The following is a 15,376-nucleotide window of genomic DNA, read 5'->3' as shown; positions in this document are numbered from 1 at the left end:
TTAAGCTGTAGTATAGACTCTCTGAAGGCAATCTATCTAACAAAAAGGAGAAATTTGGGGCACCTGGTGGCTCAGTCAGTTAGGCGTCTGACTCTTGATTTTATCTCAGGTCATGATCTCACCAATTGTGACTTTGAGCCCCAGATCGAGTTCTGCACTGACAGGGCAGAGCCTGCTTGGAAATCTCTCTGCCACTCCCCTGCTCTCTCTATCTCTCTGTCTCTATCTCTCTCTCTCAAAATAAATAAATAAACTTAAAAGAAAAAATGAAAACATGTATTCTCATTAAGAAAAAAAGGATAAAATCAAGATACTTCAAAGATGAACAAAAATGTAGAGGATATCTGATATATTTTGACCTCAAATGTACTTCCAAAAAAATGTATAAAGACTGGTAACTAATAACTTAATAAAGTTCACTTAATAAAGTTAGAAGTACTTACAAGCCATACCGTAAGAATTAAAAGGAAAAAAAAGGCACTCCGTTTACCATCAATCAGTATCTGCTATGTGAATGGATAAATGAAAAACATGAGGCCAAAAACAAATCAGGCCTTCTAAAATATCAGACTATACCAAAAAACATAAAGCTGCAAGTTCTGACACTTCCAGAGGAAACCTGAAACTCTGTCCTACAGCAGAAATAATGGTCTCTCAGTCCCTGCCTGGGTCAGCTTCAAGTGTTGGGAACCTTTGCAATGCCAGTCCCACTGGCTGGCAGTATCTGGAATGAACCCTCATCTGGAATGAATAGATTCACCAAAGCTGATGTGAATCTATTTGGGGTAGGTCTCTCCAGCTGCCCACCTTCTCCTTTCCCAACCATGCTTCCCTAGCACTCATGACTAGACCTCTCGTGGCTACTCTGAGCCCCTGACTGGGATTACAGCACTGAACCACAGCTAACTTAGCTGAAACCTTGACATCCTGCCTCAACTCCCTCTCTAAAGGCCAGACTATATCTCTAAAATCCCCAGCTACACACCAACCATGATCCTGGGCTGACCTGCATGGACCACCCAGAATAGCAGTGATGACCGCCCCTTCTCTCCTCCTCCTCTTCTCTATCAGTAGACTCTTCCTGTTACACTATACCAATTACTTTACGTCAGCCCTGTCTGCATCAGCCAGCCAGGACTGAGCTAGTGTTTCAGCTCCCTGCCCCACCGCACACACTGACAAGGGAACTGCTGGCTACTCAATGTCATCTGAACAGCCCTGCCACAGACTAGAGACCCAGGATCATGCTCAGCATTCCCTATCTTACACCTCCAACTCTGGACGCCTCCTGTACAGAGGCAGGGCTCTCAGTGAGGCTAGTGCAAGGCAGAACACTTATAGGCAGTTGCTTTCCACTGAAGGTGTGTTCAAAACACTAAGTATCTGAGGGTGTTTTTTTTAAAAACAGGGAGACAATTTTGCTAATTCCAGTATGTCATAAAACTCGGTAAACAAGCAGGAGGTGAGTGTTGCCTCATTGTGGGACTCAAATTCAGCTTTTTAAAATCTATTAAATTATTAACTGCACAGTACAAGCCCTTGATAAACTCCTGTACCACGTGCAGCTTAGTGATATATAGATGGTGCATGAAGACATAAGCAAAGTTACTTCCATTTCCATCTATGGTTTTAAAGTATAATCTTGTATAGTCAAATTTTGCAGGTTGATTTCCCCATAATTTAGCAATATCTGTACAACAATCAGGTGAACAGCAAGCACATGAAAGAAATAACCTGAAATAAACCCTAAAGAATACATCCTCATATGTAAAGAGAAAGTAGGTTTGAATATCAAGACATTTTCAGTATTCTAGAGGAAAAAGTATGAGTCCCACAGATACTTAATTCCTTTTTTGATAGCATAATTCACACTTATCAGGCTGCAGGTTATTTGATTATAAACAATCATAACCCCCAAATCTAGCCAAAATTTTAGGTACATTTAACAAATGTTCGCATTTTAGAAATCAAAATGAGTCTCATTAAAATTATAACAGTCTTTCTAATCTTGAAAGCTGAGGGTTTAAAGAAAGTCTTTAGTGTGTTTAGATTGTCATTTACTTTTTATACCCAATTTCCTGTCTTCCCTGGTTAGACAATTAACCAGTATTCAAGTCTGTGGAATACTGAGAAGCATGAAATTTACATAAATAAAATAAATTAAAACAGTTAAACAATACAATATTGCCTCCTGACGTCTCCATTTTCAGATGTCATCAACAAATAATCAAGATACCAAGTCAGGGCAGGCATTGTTCCTTAATAATTGCTTAGATTATCATAGATTCACTAATCATTACAATATTATTCAGAAATTTGTTTTTAATCCAGTGAACATATTGCTAATGACTGAAACATCTAACAGCATCATCTTTTCTAACAGCAGCAAAATGCCAAGGAATTGATTTTAATTAGGTTTTAGAAAAAGAATTATGTGGAATTCAAATATGTCATTCAATTTATATGTCAAGGAGACTTTCAAAAAGGATTATGTGGTTAACTGGACTTTGGGATAGAGGGAGGTCTGTGTTTGGGATTCTGCAATTCATTTTGAAAGCTCTTCTATACATACACATACTGCTGCTGAGGATCTTACACCACTCTACATTTTCCAACAGGTTTCCTTCACTCTCCTTCTTCCATGGCAATAACCACCAAGGCAGATGATTGGGATGTCTCAGTGTCAAGAAAAATGATCACTTCCCCATATATTTTGTTTATGTAACCGCAGGGGGTTCCAGTTTTAAATTAGTAAGGCAGTGCAGAATTTTGCATTAAGAACTTATTTAATGAGGTTTAGAATAAGCAAAGCCTTCCAAGCGGACAGAATAGAAAGGAAACCAGGGAAATCCCACCATCACTAAAAATAGACCATTTTGAAATGGCTAAATGATGGGGGCACAGTGGGGGGTAGGTGAATTAGACACATCTTTGTCCTATAAAACTCTAGCAAGCCACATGCTTAATTATTCTAGGTGACCTTTCAGAAGATGACAATAGTATTGTTTCGGGTACTTTCTGACCACCTTTGTTGCACTGGGATCTGTGAGGTTAATACCTATTCAGTAAGATTCATAAAAACTATCTGGGCTTCGTGAAGGAAAATTCTTAAATCAACCTTACATTAAAGGATGATTAGAACACAATACAAATGTTTTCAAATATTTTTTTAAAAAGATTCCACTTTCAGGGCACCTGGGTGGCTCAGTTGGTTGAGCATCTGACTTTTGATTTCAGCTCAGGTCATGATCTCATGGTTGTGAGATCTATCCCTGTGTCAGGCTCTGTTCTGAGCATGGAGGCTGCTTGAGGTTCTCTCTCCCTCCCTCTGCCCCTCTTCCCCATTCATTCTCTCTCAAATAAAAAAATTTTTAAAAAAAGAATTTCACTTTCATAAATCACCCATTCTACTAAATAAATAAAGACCAGTGAAGAAATTCTGACCTCAGTCAGGAATTTGAGCTCCTAAATTCCCTAAAGCCCTTTGGAAGCAATCTGTATTTTGTGCTGAAAATCTATTCCCCCTGACTGGTAAGTGACTACCTTTTTAGTCACTGTATATCTGATATATGCAACAAGATTTTAAAAATTAATGCCTAAAGCTGATAATGCTTCCATAAAGAAAGGTTAAACTTCTCATTATTTTATTCTTTCATTCATTTGTTCATTCTTCCACCCACCCATTCACTTAAGAATTATTGAACACCTGGGGCGCCTGGGTGGCTCATTCAGTAAAGAATCCGACTCTTGATCTCAGCTCAGGTCTTGATCTCATGGTTCATGAGTTCAAGCCCCACATCTGGCTCTGTGCTGACAGTTCAAGGCCTGCTTGGGATTCTCTCTCTCCTTCTCTCTCTGCCCCTTCCCCTCTTGCTCTCTCTCTCTCTCTCTCTCTCAAAATAAATACATAAACTTAAAAAAAACAATTATTGAACACCTGCTACCTTATCTACTCTGCTCCCCAGAACAGTTCTTTCCTGACCTCACACAAAGCTAAGATATGCAAAAATCTTGCGGCAATGTAAACTCAAACATAGTGGGAATCCAAAGCTCTAGGAAATGAGTGTCATGTGGTGATAAAAGAATAATGGACATTACTGCCATTCTATTCCAAACTGCAGCTCATGCAAATTAACAAAAAGTCTAAATAGAAAGGTCTTACTATCCCATATTCACTCAAAGCCAACTCATATGACAAATGTCTGAAATTGCCATTGATGTGGTACTCAACAGAGATACATACAAAGTACAAGTGACACAAGGAAAGGGAGGGGGGCCAAAGGGTGAATGGCTCAAGTCATGAAAGATTCCTCAAAGTGAATTTTTGGAAAGATGGGTAGGAGTCTACAAGAAGACCAGGAGGAGGGAGTATTCTGGTTGAATGAAGCAGCAAGAGCAAATGCTCAGAGAGCTGTAGGTATTTCTGTAGAGGTTCTAATGGAGGGGATACTGCTAGAGGGCAAGAGAACCAGATCTAGCTGGGCCTTGTCTATCTTACTAAGGAACATGAGTTTTATCCTATAAGACATTGGTTCTCAAATATTTTGGTCTCAGAATCCCTTCTACTCCTAAAAATTACTGAAGCCCCTAGAAACTTCTGTTGATAAATGTATCAATATTCACCATTTGAAAATTAACACTGAGAAACATTTAGCAATGTCTGGGTAGTGCTCAGTTGAGCATCCAACTCTTGGTTTGGGCTCAGGTCACTATCTCACAGTTCGCTGAGATCAAGTTCAATGTGGGACTCCGTGCTAAGTATGGAGTCTGCTTGGGATTCTCTCTCCCTCTCTCTCTCTGTCCCTCCCTGCTCATGTTCTCCCTCTGTCTCTCTAAGTAAATAAGTAAACATTAAAAAAAAACTGAGAAATGCTTAAAATATGTATTTATTAATATAGTTTAAATGCCAATTAACCCATTGCATAAGAACATAAATATTTTAATGGAGAACAAACAGAGGGTTACTGGTGGGGGTGTGGAGGAGAGAAGGGCTAAATGGGTAAGGGGCATTAAGGAATCTTCTCCTGAAATCATTGTTGCACTACATGCTAACTAATAATTTGGATGTAAATTAAAAAAAATTAAATTAAAACAAAGAATATATATATTTTATCAAAAATAAATATATTTTCCCCAAAAAAGTTAGTGGGAAAAATTTAGTTATCTATTTTCACAAATCTCATTAATATGTGGCTTAGTTAAAAGCTCAATTCTATTTCTGCATTCAGTCTGTTATAATATATCATGACATCACAGAGCACTGGTAAACTTCACAATACATTCATGAAAGAATGGGAGTTTAAAAGGATAAGCAATGCTGTAAGATTATTATAAAGAGTTAGACCTTCCAGATGCTCTGAAAAATCTCAAGGACTTCTAGGGGTGTCCAGGCCACACTTTGAGAACATTAACACTATTGTTGTTTAGAAATTAAAAGTTACATTTTAACAAGGGGCATACACTGACCACATCTACATTTTAGAAAATTATGTTTCAATAATACAGATATGAAAAAAAAAAACAAAGTAAAACTATTCTAGGGAATATATCGGTTTCATACATGGAACAGAAAATTTTCATGATCTTTAAGTAATGGCTTTCCACTAGAGGGATTTTACTTTTTAGCATTAAGACGACATATACCTCCTCAAATATGTTTCATATGTGCCTGGTCCTATAATTTACATAGTAAGAAATTAACTATCGATAACTTTATGACAATCAACTTGAAAATTTAAATAATGGGGTGCCTAGGTGGCCCAGTCAGTTAAGCTACCGGCTTTGGCTCAGGTCATGATCTCAGTTCGTGAGTTCAAGCCCCACGTTGTGGGGCTCTGTGCTGACAGCTCAGAGCCTGGAGCCTGGAGCCTGCTTCGGATTCTGCATCTCCCTCTCTCTCTCCCCTCCCCTGTTCCACTAGAAAAATATAATTTACCAGAACTTACACAAAAAGAAATCCTGAATAGTCTGATAACCAGGACTGATATTCATCTTGTGAACATCAGTTAAGTAACATCATTTATTTATAGCTGGCATCCATGGAACAATCAGGTGTCCACTCTGGTTGGCCTATGCCTATTCCTTATCTAATGTCAATGATATAAAATATCATCCTGACATATATCCATGAAATGACTGAATCAAAAAACTTTCCTGCAAATAAATCTCCAAATCTAAATGACTTTGCTATTGAGATATACCAAACATTCAAGGATAAAAATTATTCTAAACTTATAGAAATTATTCCATAGAATAAAGAAGAACCACTCTTTAACTCATTAAGAAAAACTAATATAAAATTGATACCAAGCCTGTCAAAGAGTATACAAGAAAGGAAAATTAAAAGACAACCTCAGTCATAAACCTAGATTCAAAATTCCAAAATAAAATAAAAGCAAACTGAATATAGTCATATATAAGAAGGATAACACATCATGACTAAGTGAAGTTCATCTAAATAAGGTAAGGTTGCTTTCATATTAGAAAACCAATTAATGTAATTTACCACATTAATAGATTAAAGGTACAAATGATAAGGCCATCTTAATAAATACAGAAAAAGCATTTGATGAAATTCCACATTTTTTTTCTTTTCAGCAGTGGTCTGGAAGTTCCATCTAGCACAACAAGGGGCAGCAGGAGTTGTGGGGTGGGGGGTCTTCATTTGCAGATGATATAACTGTGTAAACCCAAAAACCTACGCACATAAATCTTAGCACTAATTAGAGAATTTAACAAGTTGTCAGGATATAGGGTCAATATAAAAACAATCAATTATACTTCCACATATCTTAAACAGAATATGAAATAAAATTTAAAATACCATTTAAAATAATATCAAATATATGAGATAGCTAGGAAATAGTGTAACAAAAATTTCCAAGAATTTCCCTTTCCCTTTAGGAAAGAGGAAAACAAAGTATATTGAAAAACATTAAAGAAGACTTAAATGAATGGAGAAATATTCAATATTTAAATATCAGAAGACTCAATATTATAAATTTGTCAATTCTCCAAATTAACTAATAAATTCAAAGCAATCACAATCAAAATCCTAATGGGTTTCCTGTTGAAACTAACAATCTGATTCTAATACTTACATTGAAATTCACAGATAAAATAACCAAAATACTGTGGAAGATGTAAAAGATGAGAAGACATGCTCTACCAGATATGAAGTTATTTTTAAATATAGTAATTAGCATATTGTTACAACTGAGATAAACAAATTGCATAAAGTAAAAACAAAATGCAGTTTGACACACGTATGGGGACTTGATTTTAGAGCATTAGGAAATAATTTGCTCTTTCTTTCTAATCCAGAGCATTAGGAAATAATTTGCTCTTTCTTTCTTTGTTTCTTTTTCTTTCTTTCTTTTTTAGAAAGAGAAAGTACAAGTGGGAGAGAGGGACAGAGGGAGGGTGGGGGGAGGGATAGGGGGAGAGGGAGAGAGGGAGGGGGAGGGAGAGGGGGAGGGAGAGGGGGAGGGAGAGGGGGAGGGAGAGGGGGAGGGAGAGGGAGAGAGGGGGAAAGGGGGAGAGGGGGGGGAGAGGGGGAGGGAGGGAGGGAGGGAGGGAGGGAGGGAGAGAGAAAGAGAGAGAAACTTAAGCATGCTCAGGGCACCATGCTCAGCGCAGAGCCCTACCCCATGAATCTGGAATAATGACCTGAGCCAAAATCAAGAGTTGGGCACTGAACCAACTGAGCCATTCAGTCACTCCTCTTTTTTTAAATAAAATATGCTAATAACATGGCATACATTTATGAAGATCCCTATCTCAGAGTGAGCACAAAAAAAAAAAAAATCTAAGTGTGAATAATAAAACTCTAAAGCTTTTAAAAGGTAATATAAATGAGTATTTTTATATCCTCACAGTTTGGGAAGGATTTCTCAAAAAAGACATCAAAAAGTACTAATCTGAAAGAAAAGACTGACATATTTGATCACCTTAAAATTCAGATTTTTTCTTTATGAAACACAATAAAATGTTAAAGACAAAGCTGAGATTAGGAGAAGTTAACTTTCAAAGCATCTATCTCAAGGACTGGTGTCCAGAATATATAAAGAATTTCTACAAATAAATAAGACAATTCAACAAAAAAAATAGCCAAAAAAAAGTAAACAGAAACTTCACAAAAGAAGAAATCTAAGGTGGCCAATAAACATATGTGTGCCTGATATATACCATGTCAGATCGTCTTGGCCTTAAACCTGTCTCGATGGCCCCTGGACACTTGTTCCAGCCCCAGCCAGTGCCAAGGCTACCACAACCATGAAGGGACTCTGACCAACTTCATAAAGATACTAGGCAACAGCATCTGGCCTCAAACCCACCTCTCACCTCTTCCACAGAAACTTCGAGGTTGATAATTAGGACCACCGAACACCCATATATGTAAAATCCAGACGTGTATGAGATTCAATGTCCCATGTAATCAATCTTTGACTAGAAGACAGTAGCCAATGAATGAATTCTTTGCCCTTCCTCCTGTTCTTCCTCCCTCCCATTCTACTAAGCAGATAGTCGTGAGAAACAATCCTTTACACAGCCTCTCAGAAGATAGTTCAATAAGACTGATGATCATTTGCACTTGATAAGAGAAGTACCTACTTTAAAATGTATCCCTGAATTTGCCATTTCTCCTGTCTCACTCCCTGGCCCCTTAATAGTGCTCTCTTGGATTACACCCTCTATCAAAGCAATAGCACATAAGCCTTTTCCTTAGGCTCTGCTTTCTGGGGAACTCAAGTTAAGGCAATATGAAAAGTGGCTTAACCTCACTTACAATCAGTGAACTACCACAATGAGATACTAAACCCAGCCATCAGATTAACAAAAATTAAAATTCTGATAGTACCAAGCATTAACAAGAATGTGGAAAAATAGAAACTCATACATTGTTAGTGTAAGTGCAACTTGGTGCCACCACTTTGAAATACTATTTGGCATTATCCATTAATGGTGAATATTTGCATATCTTAAAATTGAACACTTCAACTTCTAGTTATATACCTTATGGACATAGCAGATTTACCATGAAGTGAATCAAATTTAAGCCTCAAGGCATGGATCCCCTCCAAGTCCTTATACCAAATTTTGGTGAGAGAGAGAGAGAGAGAGAGAGAGAGAGAGAGTGTGTGTGTGTGTGTGTGTGTGTGTGTGTGTGTGTGTGTGTGTGTGTGTGTGTTTAAGTGAGCCCCCAGAGGTGCCCAACTTCAGCTCTGACTGAAGCATCTGACTTCAGCTCAGGTCATGATCTCACAGTTCGTGAGATCAAACCCTGCATCGGCTCTGTGCTGACACTTCAGAACCTGGAGGCTGCTTTGGGTTATGTGCCTCCCTCTCTCTCTGCCCCTCCTCTGCTCACTCTCTGTCTCTCAAAAATGAATAAACGTTAAAAAAATTTTTTAATAATAAAAATAAGTGCCCCAAACTGTATGAGTTTAAGACCCAAAATCCTGGATCCACCCTTACCCAGATAAAATTGTTCAGGATACAACTACAAGAAGCAACACTGTTCCTAAGAGCCCCAAACTAGAAATAACCCAAATAAGTATCAATTGATGAATGGCATATCACTCAGGGAACTCTAACTGGGTAAAGACATTTACTGTAGTAAATATCTTATACAACTATGGAACAAGCTAGGGAAATAATGGCCCAGAAGGGGGAGTTGGAGGATCAGAGAAGGAGTTACTAACCAAGTAATCTTAAAGCCAGGCTGAAGTGGAACGAAGGGAAAGTCCATGGAAATGTCTCCAGTCAGCTGCTGCCTCTGGGTAGCTACCACCTCTCTAGGTCCATAACCAAGAGGGTAGGGGGCATCTGTTGGTGAACAGGGTCAACAGTCAAGAAGAGATGGACAAAGAGAAGAGTGTGGACAAACTATAATCTTCTGGGCACCTCTGTCACCATATCTTTAACACTACCCAAACTTTCAGAAAATAATGGTTGCTTTATTTCTGTGTTCCAAGTATCATGCACATTCTCCTTCTATCAACTCTACCTCAGAACCCCACAGGGAAGCAAATTCTGAAAAATGCAGTTTATAGCTTATCCAAATTAGCACAACACCATGCAGCACAAATAGAATATATATGCAATGGAATACTATACTAATTATAAATAAATTATTACTATATTATACTGATTATGAATAAAGTTCAGCTACACACACAAACTTAATGCTAGAGAAATTAAGACACATAGCAAGCTTCATTTAAGGAAGACTTCATAGTCTGTAATTCCATTACATAAGGTTCAAAAAGAAGCTGAACTAGGCCACATTGATTAAAGATGCATAAAGAGGTGATAAAACTAAAGAGAAAAGAAAGGAATCAATTATCATGAAAGTCAGGATAATGATTATCTCTAGGGGAAAGGGGAGGATATGATCTTGAAAGGATTTCTGGAAAGAAAGTTGGTATTATTCTATTTTTTGACCATACTGTTTGTTACCCAGCTTTTGCTTTGTAATTATTCATTAATTTTGCATTTCTATCTAATGCATTTTTCTGTATATTTTATAAAATTAAAGATAATATTTAATAAACTGAATTCCACCATTCTCTCCTTTAGTCTTTATGAGACCAGGCAAGCACACATCACATTGAGTCCTAGAAGAATATGGAGGCAGGAAAGGTACTGTTTCCCTTGCAGATCTAGGAATGGGGTCCTTATTGATGGGCCTGCTTTTAGCAATTACAATGAATTCCAAGCAGGTTACTATGGCTGGATTTGTATGTTTATGATTATTATCCATTACTAGCTATATAGATTAAATGTTTGTGTCCCCCCAAATTCTTGTTGAAACTTAATCCCCAGGGTGATGGTATTTGGAGGTGGGACCTTTGATAGGTGATTACATGATGAGAGTGGAGCCCTCATGAATGAGATTACTGCCCTTATCAAAGAGATCCCACAGAGCTCTCTCACTCCTCTGTCATGTGAATACACAGAAAAAGACAGCCATCCATGATGGCTTTCCTAACCAGGAAATAGGGCTTTACCAGACACCAAGTCTGTCAGTACCTTGATCTTAGACTTCCCAGCCTTTAGAACTATGGTATTTTGCTATTGCAGCCAGCACAAAGAAACTAACTAAATTATCCTTCAAAACCTGAAAGCAGTTAAAATGTCTCCTGAAAAAAAAATTAAGGATTGAAGAAAATAAAATAATAATATAGGCACAAAAGAACAATGAGAAAATGGCAGAGCTGATGTTTCCTCTCTTATTCTGTGCCTTTTTGCAGCCTCAGTATAAGGTAAAATCAATGATGATCAGCCTAAATATGTAAGCAAATTATAAAGAATATAATTTGATGAAGATTTAAATTAACAATTGTTTACATTGATACTTGCCCTAAAAAAAGTATGTTGCTCACGAATTTAAAAAGGTAGAACACTAAACTTCCTGTTGACAGTGAGCAAGCTATTTAACTTCCCTAAGGCTGGAGTGCCCTATAAAATTAGTGAAAAAAAGAGTACCTGTATCCTATGTAAGGATTAAATAAGACAATCTATGTAAAATGGTTAGACTAGTACCTGGGAACCAGCAGGTATTCAGTATATCAGACATCTTTTTAAACTTTCTTCTAGAGTAAGGGTAAGTTGTTTTTCTTCAAGGAATCCATAAACACCCTGAAGAAGGCAGGTAGATACTTTGGAATAATAACTTAAATGTCCCTAAATTTAGAAAAGAAAGAAAAGATATTTAAATCTAACTCCTATTTTTTTTGTTTGTTTATTTTTGAGAGAGACAGACAGAGTGCAAGCAGGGGAGGGGCAGAGAGAAAGGGAGACATAGAATCTGAAGCAGGCTCCAGGCTCTGAGTTGTCAGCACAGGGCTGGGGGGCAAATCCAGTGAGACTGTGACCTCAGCTGAAGTCAGGTGCTTAACCTACTGAGCCACCCAGGTGCCCCAAATCTAACCCCTATTTTCTAAGAAACTATGAAATCTACATGAAGAAAATCACTCTCTCAAACATTTAAACCTGAAACAAGAAGAAAAAGAAAGAATCGCTCTCCATTAGACTCTCAGTATTAACATCTGGTGTTAAAAGCACAAAATATTTTTATATAAAGCCTTAAAATATAATGGTAGCAAAGCTTATATGATACACATATGGATAAAACCATATATCTTCAATAATAGTCTCTGAAATTAACCCTATTTGCTATCAGCTTAAAGATCCTATATTTTAAAAAGAATAAATTTTATTTCTATTGGAATATTAAAAGAATTTTCTTTATTTATAAGATAAAACATAAAACATTTCAATAACTCAAAGGTAAAATACTCAATTTAGCAAGAAAGTAGTCTTCAATGAAGAAAGATACTTTTCAATGGAATAAAGAATACTGATTTGAATTCCATTCAAAATGTATCACTGGGAAGTGAAAAATATTGTGAAAGTAATATTATTGACTTGAATAGCTATTTTCCTGGTTTTATCATAGCCAATCCTTAAGTTATCATCCCTGTGCATATACCACAAGCAACTTTTAAAACCAATGGAGGATACAGCATAGCAATCCCCTCTTGTAGTTTTTAAGATGAGAGAGAAAAGTCTTATCTCAATGTACAGAATCCTACTTTTTGACATGTCTCCATGACATGGAGGCTCTCTAGAAAAATTTTTCTCAAGATCTGTGACCCTAAGGGCGCCTGGGTGTTTCAGTCAGTTAAGTCTCCGACTCTTGTTTTCTCTCAGGTCAAGATCTTGTGGTCGTGAGTTCAAGCCCCATGTTGGGCTCCGTGCTGACAGTGCAGAGCCTGCTTGGGATTCTCTCTCTCCCTCTCTTTTCCTGCCCCTCCCCTGCTTGCTCTCTCTCTTTCTCTCTACTCCCCAAAACAAATAAATAAACTTTTTTTAAAAAGCAAAAACAAAAACAAAAAAAAGATCTGTAATGCTATATAATGGTATGACATAGCTGGGCTTACTTAGTATATATCCAAATAGTCTACCTAATTTTCAACAATTTTTAAATTAAAATTTCACCAAATGACTTACAAGATATGCTGGAAAGACACTGAAATTCACTAGTGGTGAGGAAAATGATTTAACAAGAGACATCACTGTACATAACAAGCTGGCAAAAATACAAAAAAGTAATAACACCTGTTTTAGGTTGAATGTGAGTGAGGGAAACTCACATGCATTGCTAGTAAGACTAAAGTGCTTCAGCCAAATGAATGAGTAAAGGAGACTAAAAAAACAAACAAACAAAACAAAACAAAAAACTCTAGGCCAACTTCAAATTTTGCCAGCCTAGATCTAATAAATGACTCTAAAAAGAGATGTTTGGCATAAACTACACACTGATTGCAGTTTCATGAAGAAGCAGAAAGCAGCTTTCAACATATACAGATTTCTCCCAACAGAAGAGAAAAACTATGGCCAGGTGCCGAATAGATTTCATTGAAAAAGTCACCCTGTGTGTGTCAGGGTTTTGGGGTCCTAGAGCCCCAAACATAGCAACTCATTACCTGCTTAACTTGGAAAGTTTTTAAATCTCTATAAAACATAGTTTCCTCATCTCTAAAACACTATAGCCCTAGCTTGTTGGGTTATCGTGCTTATTACCTAACTCAACATGGCACACTGAGTGCTCAATAGATGCCACATCTTTCCTGAGGCCAGAGGCGACTGACCCCTTTTTTATCGTATCTTGTTAGCAATTAGGTCTCATATTTCTCGAATGAAGAACTAAGGTTATTTTAGGTCATTTCTAATCCCAATCATGAAGAAGTAAATCTATTCTTTCATTGATACACATGGATAACTAACAGTGATTCATGTTAAAGTGAGTTAAATGTCTCAAATTCTTTCTAAGTCCTGCATAATATCCTGTCTTCATACTGACCATTTTCCTTCAGAAAAGCAACTATTCAACCCCTACAAATTCAGTGAATTTAACCACCCTTGACATTCAATAATAAACCTAAAAATAATTGATCTATAATTTCAGTTTAAATGATCTGACATAGCCAGGCTACTTTTAAATGACAGCAAATGGGATTTTTTAATGGAAATATTGATAGGCCCTTAAGTGTATTGGGGAGTCGAGGACAATGACAATGATATTGCACTAATAAACCTAATGCCACAGAGACTGTCTTTTTAAAAAAAAATGTGTCTTTTCTTTATCACAGCATAATACCTAGCTTGACAACAGAAATGTCAACAGTTAGGGCTCTATTCTTCAAACCGTCATGCTCTATTAATGCTGTTTTTCAGTGGGATTTACTTTGTCAAGAAAGGAAGGACCAAAGAGGAAAGTCTATGGTCTTCCTATTCACTAAATCCCTCCTCTCACTGATGCACAAATGACTAACTACTCCCAATGCCACAGAATGAATGAGAGTTGAAAACGGGCCAAAATCATCCAGGGAGCAGGCGGAAAAAGCCAGCCTTGTATAAGCAAAGTCATGCTTAGACAAGAAGAAAAAGCAAACAGAGTAGGTGATAGTAATGCCAAGGGGTGCTCCCTGTGCTGTGTTTGTGTTCTTTCAGTTGTGGGGGAGCAACAGAGAAAGGCTTCCCCATGCAAATATAATTGAGTACTATTGGCTGGGGCTGCGAATAGTGTCTTAGCTAGGTTCTAAAGAAGTCCATGCAGCTTAACCCCTTTAATCCAGAAAGGAGGAGGAAAATAAACTACTTGGCTGGCAGAGACACATAAGGATGTAAAATAAAGCCAAAGAGGGGTTAAAAGGATTATAGATGGGGACTGTTCATTGCAATGAGGGGGCATCAAGAGCCATAGGACAGCAGGAAGGAGGCAGAAAGTTTTGTTTAGCTTAGGTTTAATTGTGAAATTTGGATGCAGAAGAGATTTTGGTTTACCCTGTGTGTTTAAAGAAGTAATGATCTCATAAGTTTCTATATGAAAGACACATAAACAAATTCTAAATAAGGATCCAGAGCTCAGAAATTACTTGAAACTTTAAATATCTGAGTGAAAGAATCTGCTGTGTCATGCAACTGTATAGTTGCTTCTTGTCCCCAGACTATGTGTGTGCAACACTATCTTTTTCATTGTTCACAAAACTCCAATGAGATCAGCACACCAGTACTTACCCTCTAAATTTATACTCCATCCTAAAATTAAAAATAGACCTACCCTATGATCCAGCAATAGCACTGTTAGGAATTTACCCAAGGGATACAGGAGTACTGATGCATAGGGGCACTTGTACCCCAATGTTTATAGCAGCACTCTCAACAATAGCCAAATTGTGGAAAGAGCCTAAATGTCCATCAACTGATGAATGGATAAAGAAATTGTGGTTTATATACACAATGGAGTACTACATGGCAATGAGAAAGAATGAAATATGGCCCTTTGTAGCAACGTGGATGGAACTGG

At 37.3% G+C, this 15,376-nt stretch overlaps 1 long non-coding RNA gene across 1 annotated transcript in view; it reads right to left on the bottom strand.

Moving 5' to 3' along the window:
* LOC109263187 (uncharacterized) overlaps positions 1-9,822 on the bottom strand; it is a 342,726-nt gene extending 332,904 nt beyond the window's left edge. The window contains exon 1 of the long non-coding RNA XR_002078100.2: positions 9,705-9,822. This is a non-coding gene — a long non-coding RNA (uncharacterized LOC109263187). The remainder of the gene's footprint in view (positions 1-9,704) is intronic.
* Positions 9,823-15,376: the final 5,554 nt, after the last annotated feature.

The sequence above is a fragment of the Panthera pardus genome, unplaced genomic scaffold (genome assembly GCF_024362965.1).
Source record: "Panthera pardus isolate Hobbes unplaced genomic scaffold, ASM2436296v1 HiC_scaffold_24, whole genome shotgun sequence".
NCBI lineage: Eukaryota > Metazoa > Chordata > Mammalia > Carnivora > Felidae > Panthera > Panthera pardus.
Note: the sequence above shows the minus strand (reverse complement) of the source record. Positions and strands in the feature narration are given on the sequence as shown.